The 11060-nt window shown below is 44.3% G+C and overlaps 1 long non-coding RNA gene across 1 annotated transcript; it reads left to right on the forward strand.

Annotated features, from left to right (window-relative positions):
• The first annotated feature begins 265 nt into the window (after positions 1-265).
• LOC119374142 (uncharacterized) lies at positions 266-8120 on the forward strand. Its single transcript, XR_005180103.1, has 3 exons — positions 266-391; positions 1756-1931; positions 7972-8120. It is a non-coding gene; the product is annotated as an uncharacterized LOC119374142 (long non-coding RNA).
• Positions 8121-11060: the final 2940 nt, after the last annotated feature.

The raw sequence follows: 11060 nt of genomic DNA on the forward strand, positions 1-11060 counted from the left end.
ATGCCTATTGCGCAGCTCAGACGTACTCAGGTTACAAGGCAGGCCATTATGTGAAACTTGATCGATGGGCAGGAATGAAGCCCTTGTGTCTGAAATAGGCAGTCATCTAGTCTCTTAAGGTCATAGTAATATTTATTAATATTCAGCTGTCTCTTATATACATGTATAAGGGCATCTAAGTGTGGGCAAGCGAATGAGCGCGCGATTGTGTGTAAATTAGGAAGCAATACAAAATCCTCGCCACATGACAATTTTGCCTTCCATCTTGCCGACCGTGAGTGAGGTAGGCATGGAGAGGAATTTCATATACGTACAAGTTGCATGCGTCTTTCTGTTCTTGGCATTCTTAATATCGACTCCTGAAGGTCAGCTTCGATTTCCTTTTCCAAAAGTAAGTTCATTTATGCCATCATGGGCACTACGCGCACGCCCTTTATATCGGCATTGGGCTAGCTGTGCTATTATCGCAACCAAATATAAGCAGTTTCTTTTTTTTCCGATCGGTATAAAAGATGATTTGTCGCAGGTTCCTCTCTAAACCTCAAGTACTGTGTATTCATATTAACTGGCGTTTTAATTTCGTGTTCTCTACATGTACTGCTCGCTCTGTCACCTCCCTGTCCAAAAACGGTAAACCACAAGAGTGCAAACAACAAGGTAATAAGAGTGCGTTGTAAGCCTCAAATTACTATCATACTACGTCTTAAAGGGGCCATTCGAGACAAATTAGGCCTATCGTTTTCATCGCTTTCTCTGGAACTGTTGAATGCACCGATATCGTTGGGTAAGGGACAACGCCTAAAACAAAGCTATTGAAATTTTACTTCGACTGAGCAACCGCTTTGATTTCGAACATACAATGATACAGGACGCCTAGATTTGCGATCAGAAGTGGCGCTTCATCGCGTGGCAGTGACAACAACGGCCGGGCGTTTTGATTGGATTGACACGACAAGTGCCATGTAATATTCAAATGTCCCCAGCTAAGCCGCACAACTATGTGCTAATAGAACTTTCAAAAACCGCTTTTTATACTTCCTCAGATAGAAAAGAATTTCATGCTTTTCAAATATGAAATTTTGAAAACAATTGCAAGAAGACGCAAGGTGCGCTGCGCAACTGGCTATTATCAGGCAATATTTTCGGCATGTCTCTATAAAATCCGTGCGGTGATTGGAGCCTGCCATTGAAGTCAATGGAAGACTGAAATGCGAAAGGGAACGTTTTTCTTCTCGTCATCTCATGGGATTTTGAAGTTTGAAGGCTAATAACTTCTGTTCCCGTGCACCAATTTTGATCATTCTTTTTGCGTTCGTCTCAGTATTCAACGCTACCCACACTCCTGTACAGTATAGGGCAGATGAAGAAAACGTTGCAGAATCCCTTTAAGCGTCATTCTAGATTAGACCATGTTCACATAATATTTCTTTATTAGCGAGCTACCTATATCAATAAAGTAGGCTCCTCTGTCACCGTCTTTTGGTGGATTGTTCTTCCTGCTTCCCAAACAATTGATTTCTCTGCAAAGCGTAAATTGGCACAATATTCTCCATAATCTTCGTTCCTATTTCCTGAAGAGTAGAAGAATAGTTGGGAAATCTGTGTATGTATTGGCAACTTGTGCTGAGTGAAATGCCATGTCATTTTTCTAATCCGCAAATTTCTGTGCAATTCACATTCGCACGGAAGCGGAAACGAAAAACCATGTGGCAGAAAGATGGAGCCCCAAATAACGCATTTGCACGATCATTGCAGGTTCGCGTTTATGATAAGCGTTGCACCCACAGTATGCAATGCAAATTTGGCGAGTGTTGCCGAAGAAAGCACAACAAAACGACATGTCATCCGAAAGCACGCTACGGCGGACGGATGCACAGAGAGACCAATCCGTGGGATCTATAAGCAATATTGCAATTGTTATATGCTTCAAGGTAAGTGTTTACGTTTTGTGAAAACTAACAAAGCAGGTCGCAGCGCGCAATCGCAGGCTTACGCTGCACGCTATCTAAGGAATAATGGTACGAATAACATTAAGGAATAGGAGTACAGCAGGATGGGTCAGATAACAAGAGGGGTAGCAGACATCCTAATTTGCATAAAGCAAAGGAAAGGAATGGACATCTGCTGGCCACGTAATTTGTAGGGCAAGCAACCGGCGGGCAGAAACAGCAACAGAATGGTCACCAAGGGATGGACACCCAGTCACGGAAGGCAGAGAGTAAGATGAAGCGACGAAATGAAGAAGGTCGGTGGGATAAAATCGAATCACCTCACATGTAAAAGATAAACTGAAGATCATCAGGAGACCCCTTTGACCTGCTGTAAAATTAAACATTATCAAAATGCATAGTTCGGTGAGTTCACTCTAAGAGACTGAAATTTATGGTGATTATGACTTAACCACGAGAACATTTAGTACGAGAACATAGATAGCAGAGCATATATACACAAGGTGTTTCACGTAAAACTAACCATTGATTAAAAACATGTGCTTAACCGCAACCGAATGAACCTAACGACATATGGTTCGCATCTGAGGGTTTTTTTTTTTGACAATGCGCTTATTTGTTAAAGGGACCGACAACTGGTTTTTCTCGACCCAGTTTTTATCGGCGCGACAGGAAGCTCACCCTTCGTAGCGTTTGTAGCTGCAGTGATTTATCCGAAAAGCACGTAGTTATTTTAAAAGCCGTATTTTTCGATCTGAAAGGCTCCAAACACGCATGGAGGGGTGCTCCAGCAACGCTGAGAATTGATAGCGATGCCGCTAGCAACTTGTGAAAGCTGTCGTTGTTCTGCTTTCGCAGGAGTTACTGTAACTATGCTTAACCACCTTTATTTTAAGCTTTCCAACCATTTTTGAAAATAGCAAGCTGTTACAATGAGATGTGTGGCTTTATACACCTTCCCGGTATTTGTACGGCGTTGTGTGCGCCTGCGCCCAATGTTGCCTGCGCCTGTGTCATGGATGGCTTGTCCCAGCGTCGTTACTCTCTTGATACACGAGCCAAGCCAAGTAATCGAAAACGTAACTGTGTATACGCACGGCCGCACCGAGTAGCAGCACGCGTCATTTGTGAGACGAAGTGTAGGTAGGAAAACTATGTCGCTCCGAAATCTCAGCGACCTGGAAACTACGTGCACGGTTGCATGAGCACGCTGAAAAGTTGCTCAAGACGCGCTGACGTGCATGGGATCATTACGTCACGCGAAGGCAGCGCCACTTTAATGCATACTACTAACGCAGGCCTATATGTACATTATTATGGAGTAGTACCTTTTAATATAAAGAAACGTACAATATTTCAACACTAACAATGAAATCGTCGACCGCGTATATCAATCAACGGTCACGTGGCCGTCGTCATCGGATCATGCATTTTTTTGCCGCCAGAGGCACCACAGGTCATTTTTCGCGACTTTCAATTAAGAATAAAAAATATAAATCCAACTCTCACGAAAAAAAAAACAGGGTTGGTTTGCGTCATTGCAACGGACAATCATTACATCAGTGGGGTCAACTCATTTCCTATTCTGGGCAGTTGTCGGTCCCTTTAACTAGCCGATCCATTCTGCAGTTTTTTTACCTTCCCTTTAGGGCCAAGTGCGTTTCGTTACGTTGTTGAATATACTCCAAAGGACAGAACCAATTTGTCGCAGCGTACAAGTTGCATGCTGATTGTTTCCGCCATTTACGGAAATACTAAAAAAACGCCAGGCCTGCGCTGAAACCGCAGCACAGTCACAGTGAAAGCTGGAAGAGCGGCGTTTCTAGAGCCCGTTGTAAGCTCTCTTGGGGCTACAATACAAGTACACTAGAAAGGTACCCACTACGCCATAAATCACAATTTTTGTGAAGTTAGGAAGCACCCACTAAGCCATTATTCGTCCTTCTGCGGAGAAGCGAGGCACTAGCTACACGTCTCTAAGGCATTATGTGCACTTCGTTGACGCGACGACTGATGACGATGAAGAATTATGGCTCAGCACTTTGTAATGGGTTGGAATCTTTAAACGGCCCACCAGTTATGTAATTTGCATTGGGTGACGCCCGCTCGCTATTTCCCTCTCCAGTCATGCTGTATAACATGCGTGACGTGGGAGAGAGACGGGGAGAGGGGGGGGGGGGGGCGAAGAACTTTACTGAGACCCCGATGAAATGGATCATGCGCTTATGGGCTTCCAAAAGGACATGCTTCTGGGCTAGTTGGTGCAAGTATTGCTTAGGTACAGAAGACTGAGGCGCGAAATACATTTCTTGAAAAAGGGAGAAGCAGAAGAGAAGACAGAGAAGCGCCAACTACCAACTGTTTAATGACAGACTACGAAAGGTACAGTAAAAAAGGAAACATTTCCGCGCATGCGTGAACAGGGGACATCAGACGTGCAGCGACATGGTCAAGCCAACATGGTATCTAGGAAGCGCATTTCTGTCGAATACAAAGATATCGAAGTGTCACTGACACAATCAGAGCCTTTCTTTTTTATATAGAAAGCTTCCAGCAGCTCTCTAGCCGTTTGTTGTCTGCTTCTGCCAAGAATCAGCACTTGCGCAAAGCATGGTTCACATCCGCAGGAGTTGCAATGCGCAGGAAGGTGCGCCTGATCTCTCTTACCTAAGCTGTTGGCATGCTCGCTCAATCTGTCATTAATGCAACGTCCCGTTTGTCCAACGTAGGACTTGCCGCAGCTCAGGGGTATTTCATACACCACCTCTTGTGCACAGCGCCTAAAAGGTTTTTTGTGCTGCTTCTGACAGCCCCTCAGCTCCTCGCGTGTGATACGCGGGCACAATTGAGCCAACTTGTTGGGAGTTGAGAAAACAACCGGGATGCCGTAACGGGTAGCCACCTTCTTCAGGTTATGGCTCACACGGTGTATATATGGAACTACCTCTGGCTTAGCCCGATCCCTTTCTTCCAAGTGCCTGACTGCACCGGCAGCGCTGGCTTTTACCTTCTGCAGCAGGGATTCAACCACGGAACCAATGACAGATCGAGGGAAACCGGCTTTGGAAAGTCTTTGAAGCTGGTTTCCAAAACTATCCTGCATAACGTGCTCACATGATCTGCGCAAGGCCAACTCCAAGCAAACCTGAGCGATTCCACGCTTCACAGTTTTTGAGTGTGCCGAGTCATACTGCAGCAACTCTTTCTTGCATCCTGGGAGGTACGTACAGCAAACATGATCGCTCAAAAACGTTAGTTTGAGGTCTAAAAACTGCAATGAGTTGTCTTTGGGAAGCTCATTAGTAAACGTGAGACCAGCAGAGTTTGCTCTAAAAACATCTAAAATCTGCTCAACCATCTCAGTACGAGGCAAAAGGCATCTATTGTCAATAACGACTAAAAAATCGTCTACGTATCTAAAAACTTTTAAAACATTCGGATGATATGAAGTAAAAGCACTTTGTAGTGCGTGGTCAAGGAACGATAAGAAGATATCACATAAAATGGGTGCTACTCGCGATCCAATGCAGATGCCCTTTCTCTGTAAAAACATGCCATGTTCAAACGAAACAAAAGTGTGGTTGAGGTAGGCTTCTAGGAGGGTAACAAAGTTCGCCGTCGACACCTCCGTTTTAGTCACAAAAGTGGCTTCGCCACTTTCCTCGATACACTGCTTTACCGCTCGCAGCAGCTCTGGATGCGGAACCGAGTAAAAAAGGTCGCACACGTCTACGGAAAATAAGTATCCTGTATCCCGACTTCCTCGGAAAAACTCAAAAACTTGATCCGAGTTTTTTTCAAAAAAGGGTCATGAAATTCAAGAACTTTCAAGGATTTGAGCAAAAAACTGCTGACCAGGTATTGCCACGTGTCACGCTCACTAATAATGGTACGAAAAGGGACGTCTACTTTATGTGTCTTAGCACTGAAGAAAGCTGTAAGGGAATCTTTTTTACTCTTTCTGATCTGTTTAGCTAACGTTTCTGATCTGTTTAGCTAACGGTCAAGCCAACATGGCAGGGGCGTAGCCAAGGGGGGGGTTGGGGGGGTTCAAACCCCCCCCGAAATTTTTCAATTTTGCTTGCGTGTATAGGCACGCACACATACATATACACGCACGAACATACATAAAGTATGGTTGAACCCCCCCCCCCCCCCCCCCGAAAAAAATTTCTGGCTACGCCCCTGCAACATGGTATCTAGGAAGCGCATTTCTGTCGAATACAAAGATATCGAAGTGTCACTGACACAATCAGAGCCTTTCTTTTTTATATAGAAAGCTTCCAGCAGCTCTCTAGCCGTTTGTTGTCTGCTTCTGCCAAGAATCAGTAGCTGCGCAAAGCATGGTTTACATCCGCAGGAGTTGCAATGCGCAGGAAGGTGCGCCTGATCTCTCTTACCTAAGCTGTTGGCATGCTCCCTCAATCTGTCATTAATGCAACGTCCCGTTTGTCCAACGTAGGACTTGCCGCAGCTCAGGGGTATTTCATACACCACCTCTTGTGCACAGCGCCTAAAAGGTTTTTTGTGCTGCTTCTGGCGACCAATACAAATGCACTTGCGAGGAACCCACTACGCTATAAATCATTGTAATTTTACTGAGACCACGAGGAAATGGATCATGCGCTTACGGCCTTCCTTGGCAACCCATACAAATGCACTTGCGAGGAACCAACAACGCTATAAATCATTGTAATTTTTGAGAAGTAGGGCAGCAGGCACTGTGCCATTTTTTGTCATTTTACGGAGAGCCGTGGTACCTGCTAAACGCATGTAAGGCATTATGCGCACTTTCTTGATGCTGTGCCTGATGACGACGATGAATTATGGCAGAGCCCTTTCTAATGGGTTGGAAGCATTCAACAACCTACTCGTGGCGCAATTCGCATTGTGTGACGCCTGATTACAGAATTCGCGTTGTGCGACGCTTGGTGCTTATTTTACTCTTCTACCACGCTATATTGCATATGCTAATGTGGTTCGGTGAAATGATCACGGCCGGTGAAATGATCTCATAACAGCTTTCGCTGTAAAAGATATCAAGCAAAGCTACATCGCAGCGCTCATGCGCTACCGTATTGCAGCGTTCGATCTTAACCACTGTTCCCGCGATACAACCGTGCGCACGGACCGTTGCGCACGGACCGTTACCCTATCACTTATCAGGGACGACGGCGATTCGTTGCCGCCGTGTAAATTGCTGACGCGCTGTGAAGCCGATGCGTAGAGCCGCGGCCGCTCGTTTCGCCGTAGTCCACGCGCACGTCTCGTTCGCTGCAAGTATATCGGAGAGATCGTTGGAATACGGTAGCGCATGAGCGCCGTCGCGTGCGTTTGTTTTATATACGGCGTGCTTTTTGAAACGCCGAAACAAATTGCCGCACAAACTGTACATGCATGGTCCACATCGTGAGATCGTCACAGGCACGTGGGCGTTCACAGCTGCTGCTGTTCGTGTATATTTGGTTGCTATTTGTGCCACTAGGCTCCACCACATTCATGGCAGCTAATTTGTCGCAGCAAAAAAAAAAAAGCTAGCAGACCGATCACACGGATTACGCTTGGGACGTCGCAATACAAGCCACATGTAAAAATGCAGGGGAGTCTGTGCGTTGTTGCCGTTTAGTGTTTTCAATGTATTAATGTCTTGAGGGGCCGTTTAACAGTATTGTTGGGTCACTAGTAGTGTAAATATTGATTATATCATAAGAAAGGAAAAAGGAAAAGGCTGGAAAGCAATCATTAAGAATAACTGCCAAAGTTTTGACAGTTTTGATGTGAAAATGTTTTAGTGTACTTGCCCTACTGCCTCAAAACGTCATTTACAAATTGTGAAAACAACGTGTTCCATCTAAAAAAATCAAGTGTGTAAAATTTTTATAGATGCTATATGTAGCGGTACGTAAAAGAATGAGCGAGAAAGCAATGAATATATTCTACTTTTGCTGGTATTTTGGGAGGTATAAAATGTCTTGCTTTGCCAAAGAGAAATCATAATAAATTTTTATTTTTTTGTTTACAGGAACGTGTGTTAATAACATATGCATGTAACCAAGAGTCCGTCGTAATTACTGTCCCAATTTCTTATACAGTGAAAACACCGGTGAGCATCCAGTTGAGTTGAAAAACCTTTCATCATATTTATTGAATAAAGATTTAGACATCTAACTTATTGAGGTCCAGTTCTGCAGCACTGTTCAGTTAGCACCGCACCCGTTCTTACGTCGTATACGTATAAAGCAAGCACTCATGCATGAGATCAGCGCCACTGCTTTTCTGTTTAATTGGTCGTTGCACCCAACAGCGCGGACATGCATTTGTCGTAACCGTGCAAAGAAGATACCTGATCGTCAGCTCCAGTGAAGCCGCGCAACTACCATCAGTGCATTAGAACGTTTAACTGCGCAAGTTGGTGTGATTCCATCTCGAATGAATAAACCGCGCAAAAGAACGAGGACGAACAGAAGAAACAACAGACCACAGCGCTGACTCGCAACTAAATATTTATTTCACAAGGAACAGAATAAATAGCATCTGGGAAAAGATATCAAACGACCATCTCGTATGCACAAGGCCACAAAAAGAACAACAACACAAACAAAAAAACACACAATAACGTACGTGAGTGATTAGTCATGAACATGAGGCAAGTTATCGCTGAGATAAGAAACTTCAGCCTGTGACAAGGCTATCGAAGGTTGGCTGACGCATATGTGACTTTCCAATGACATGTAAAAAGCTTCCATTATTTCTCGTGTGCGCTGATCCTTGTGCCTGTGCAAAACTTCCGTCCTATCAAAACTGGGATTACAACCACTTTTTCGACAATGAAGAGCCAAATGAGAACCAGTGCCGTTTTTAACATTTTGCGCATGCTCTTGGATCCTAATGTTTATGCATCGACTAGTTTGCCCTATGTAAATCTTGCCGCAGAAAAATGATGACAAATGAAGCACTGATGACAATGATGAGCAGTCATTCATTAACAAATGTCTCGTTTCCGTAGATAGTTTCATGGAAATTTTGTCTTTTTATTTGAATTCCACGGTTGTTGCATGGGACGGGAAGCTTTTTCTACAAAAATCGGGAGTATGCATTGGGTCAAGTGTTGCGCCAGTCCTTAGTAACATTTTTTTAGCTTATGTGGACAAAAAAAATTGAAAAGAGCATCGGAGGCTTGGCTGTAAAAGTTGTGCGTTATGTAGACGATTTTTTAGTTATTGTAAGAAGTTGTGATGTACAAAGAAGAATTATTGATGTTTTAAAAGTATTCAGATAATGCGGTAAGGGCCTGTCTTTTACGTGTGAATTGCCTGTCGAAAAACAGTTGCAGTTTCTAGATTTAAATTTATTTTTTTGTACGGGGGATCACATTTGTTGGGAGTATTCCCCTAGGGCAGATAAGCCTTTACTAGCGTTTTCATCTGAACACTCGAAAGTGGTCAAAAGCGGTATCAGCGTTGCATGCATACAGTCGTCTTTGTTTAAATCATGTCACCACTTGATGCAACAAAGTTTTGCAAGACAGGTGTGCAGACTACAAGAAGCGGGATACCCCACTTGGGTTATCACGAGAGCTTGTGAAAAAGTGGCGAAAACACTAAAAGCTAGACCGAACAGGCCAGCTGATGGCAATCGCGATACCACAAGAAAGAATTTAGCAGTGATTCCTTATGTGCATAGGTTATCACATGGAATTAAAAATGTGGCAAATCGGTACCATGTTGACGTTGTTTTCAGTGTGGGCCACAAGTTGCGACAGGTATGTCCAGCCGTGCACAGAAAGTTAAATGGAGAAAAAAGTGACAAACGGCTAAGATGCGCGGTCAAACATAGGAAAAAAATTGTAGATTGTCAAACTAACGTTGTATATAAAATTCCATGTTCCTGCGGCAAGATTTACATAGGGCAAACTACTCGATGCATAAGCATTAGGATCCAAGAGCATGCGCAAAATGTTAAAAACGGCACTGGTTCTCATTTGGCTCTTCATTGTCGAAAAAGTGGTTGTAATCCCAGTTTTGATAGGACGGAAGTTTTGCACAGGCACAAGGATCAGCGCACACGAGAAATAATGGAAGCTTTTTACATGTCATTGGAAAGTCACATATGCGTCAGCCAACCTTCGATAGCCTTGTCACAGGCTGAAGTTTCTTATCTCAGCGATAACTTGCCTCATGTTCATGACTAATCACTCACGTACGTTATTGTGTGTTTTTTTGTTGTTGTTGTTGTTGTTCCTTTTGTGGCCTTGTGCATACGAGATGGTTGTTTGATATCTTTTCCCAGATGCTATTCATTCTGTTCCTTGTGAAATAAAGTTTTAGTTGCGAGTCAGCGCTGTGGTCTGTTGTTTCTTCTGTTCGTCCTCGTTCTTTTGCGCGGTTTATTCATTCGAGATGGAATCACACCAACTTGCCCAGTTAAACGTTCTAATGCATTACATTTCTTCTACCGTGGGCTCTGTTATATGTCACAACTTGTTTCTAAGTAACCCTTCAGTTCTTGTTTCTATCATTGCCATCTCTGTATGCAAGGCGAGAGTGGCCAAGTGGCATATTAGGTATGGCAGCTGTCCAACGGACGTTCAAGTGCTGTGTGGCTTCATGGTTCCTTCTGTGGGCCATTCAAGGAGGATGTGCCGCATACTGCGTTCGGAATGGTGGCGCCAAGTGCGTTACTACCAGGACTGTCTACGGGTGTTGTGTGGTGACCAGAGGAATCCAAAGAACAGGAAAGCCTTTCGAGAGTGGTGTCTCACCTCAAGCCAGATGACTGAGTTTCTTTGGAACTCGGTGCGACCAGGCCTACCGAGAAGGACGAAGGACGTCAGCAGTGAAGGGAAGTTACTGCTGCTTGGACAATGCGACTTGCCCGAACCAGCCAAAAAGGTATTGCGTCTTGGTCCTAAGCATGGCTTCGCGCCTTCGCTGGATCCGGCGGAAAAAGTAGCAATGGCAAGATCGGTCGCAAGGACAGTTACTGACGATGAAAAAGTTCGTTGTGTATCGGAATGCCTAGATGTGTGTTCAAAAACGGAGCAAAGAGTAAGTGTTAAGAATCCCATCGCTTATGTCGTGAGGTGTCTTGTTGCTAGTGGTCTAAATGCAG

This window comes from Rhipicephalus sanguineus, chromosome 11 (assembly GCF_013339695.2).
Source record: "Rhipicephalus sanguineus isolate Rsan-2018 chromosome 11, BIME_Rsan_1.4, whole genome shotgun sequence".
NCBI lineage: Eukaryota > Metazoa > Arthropoda > Arachnida > Ixodida > Ixodidae > Rhipicephalus > Rhipicephalus sanguineus.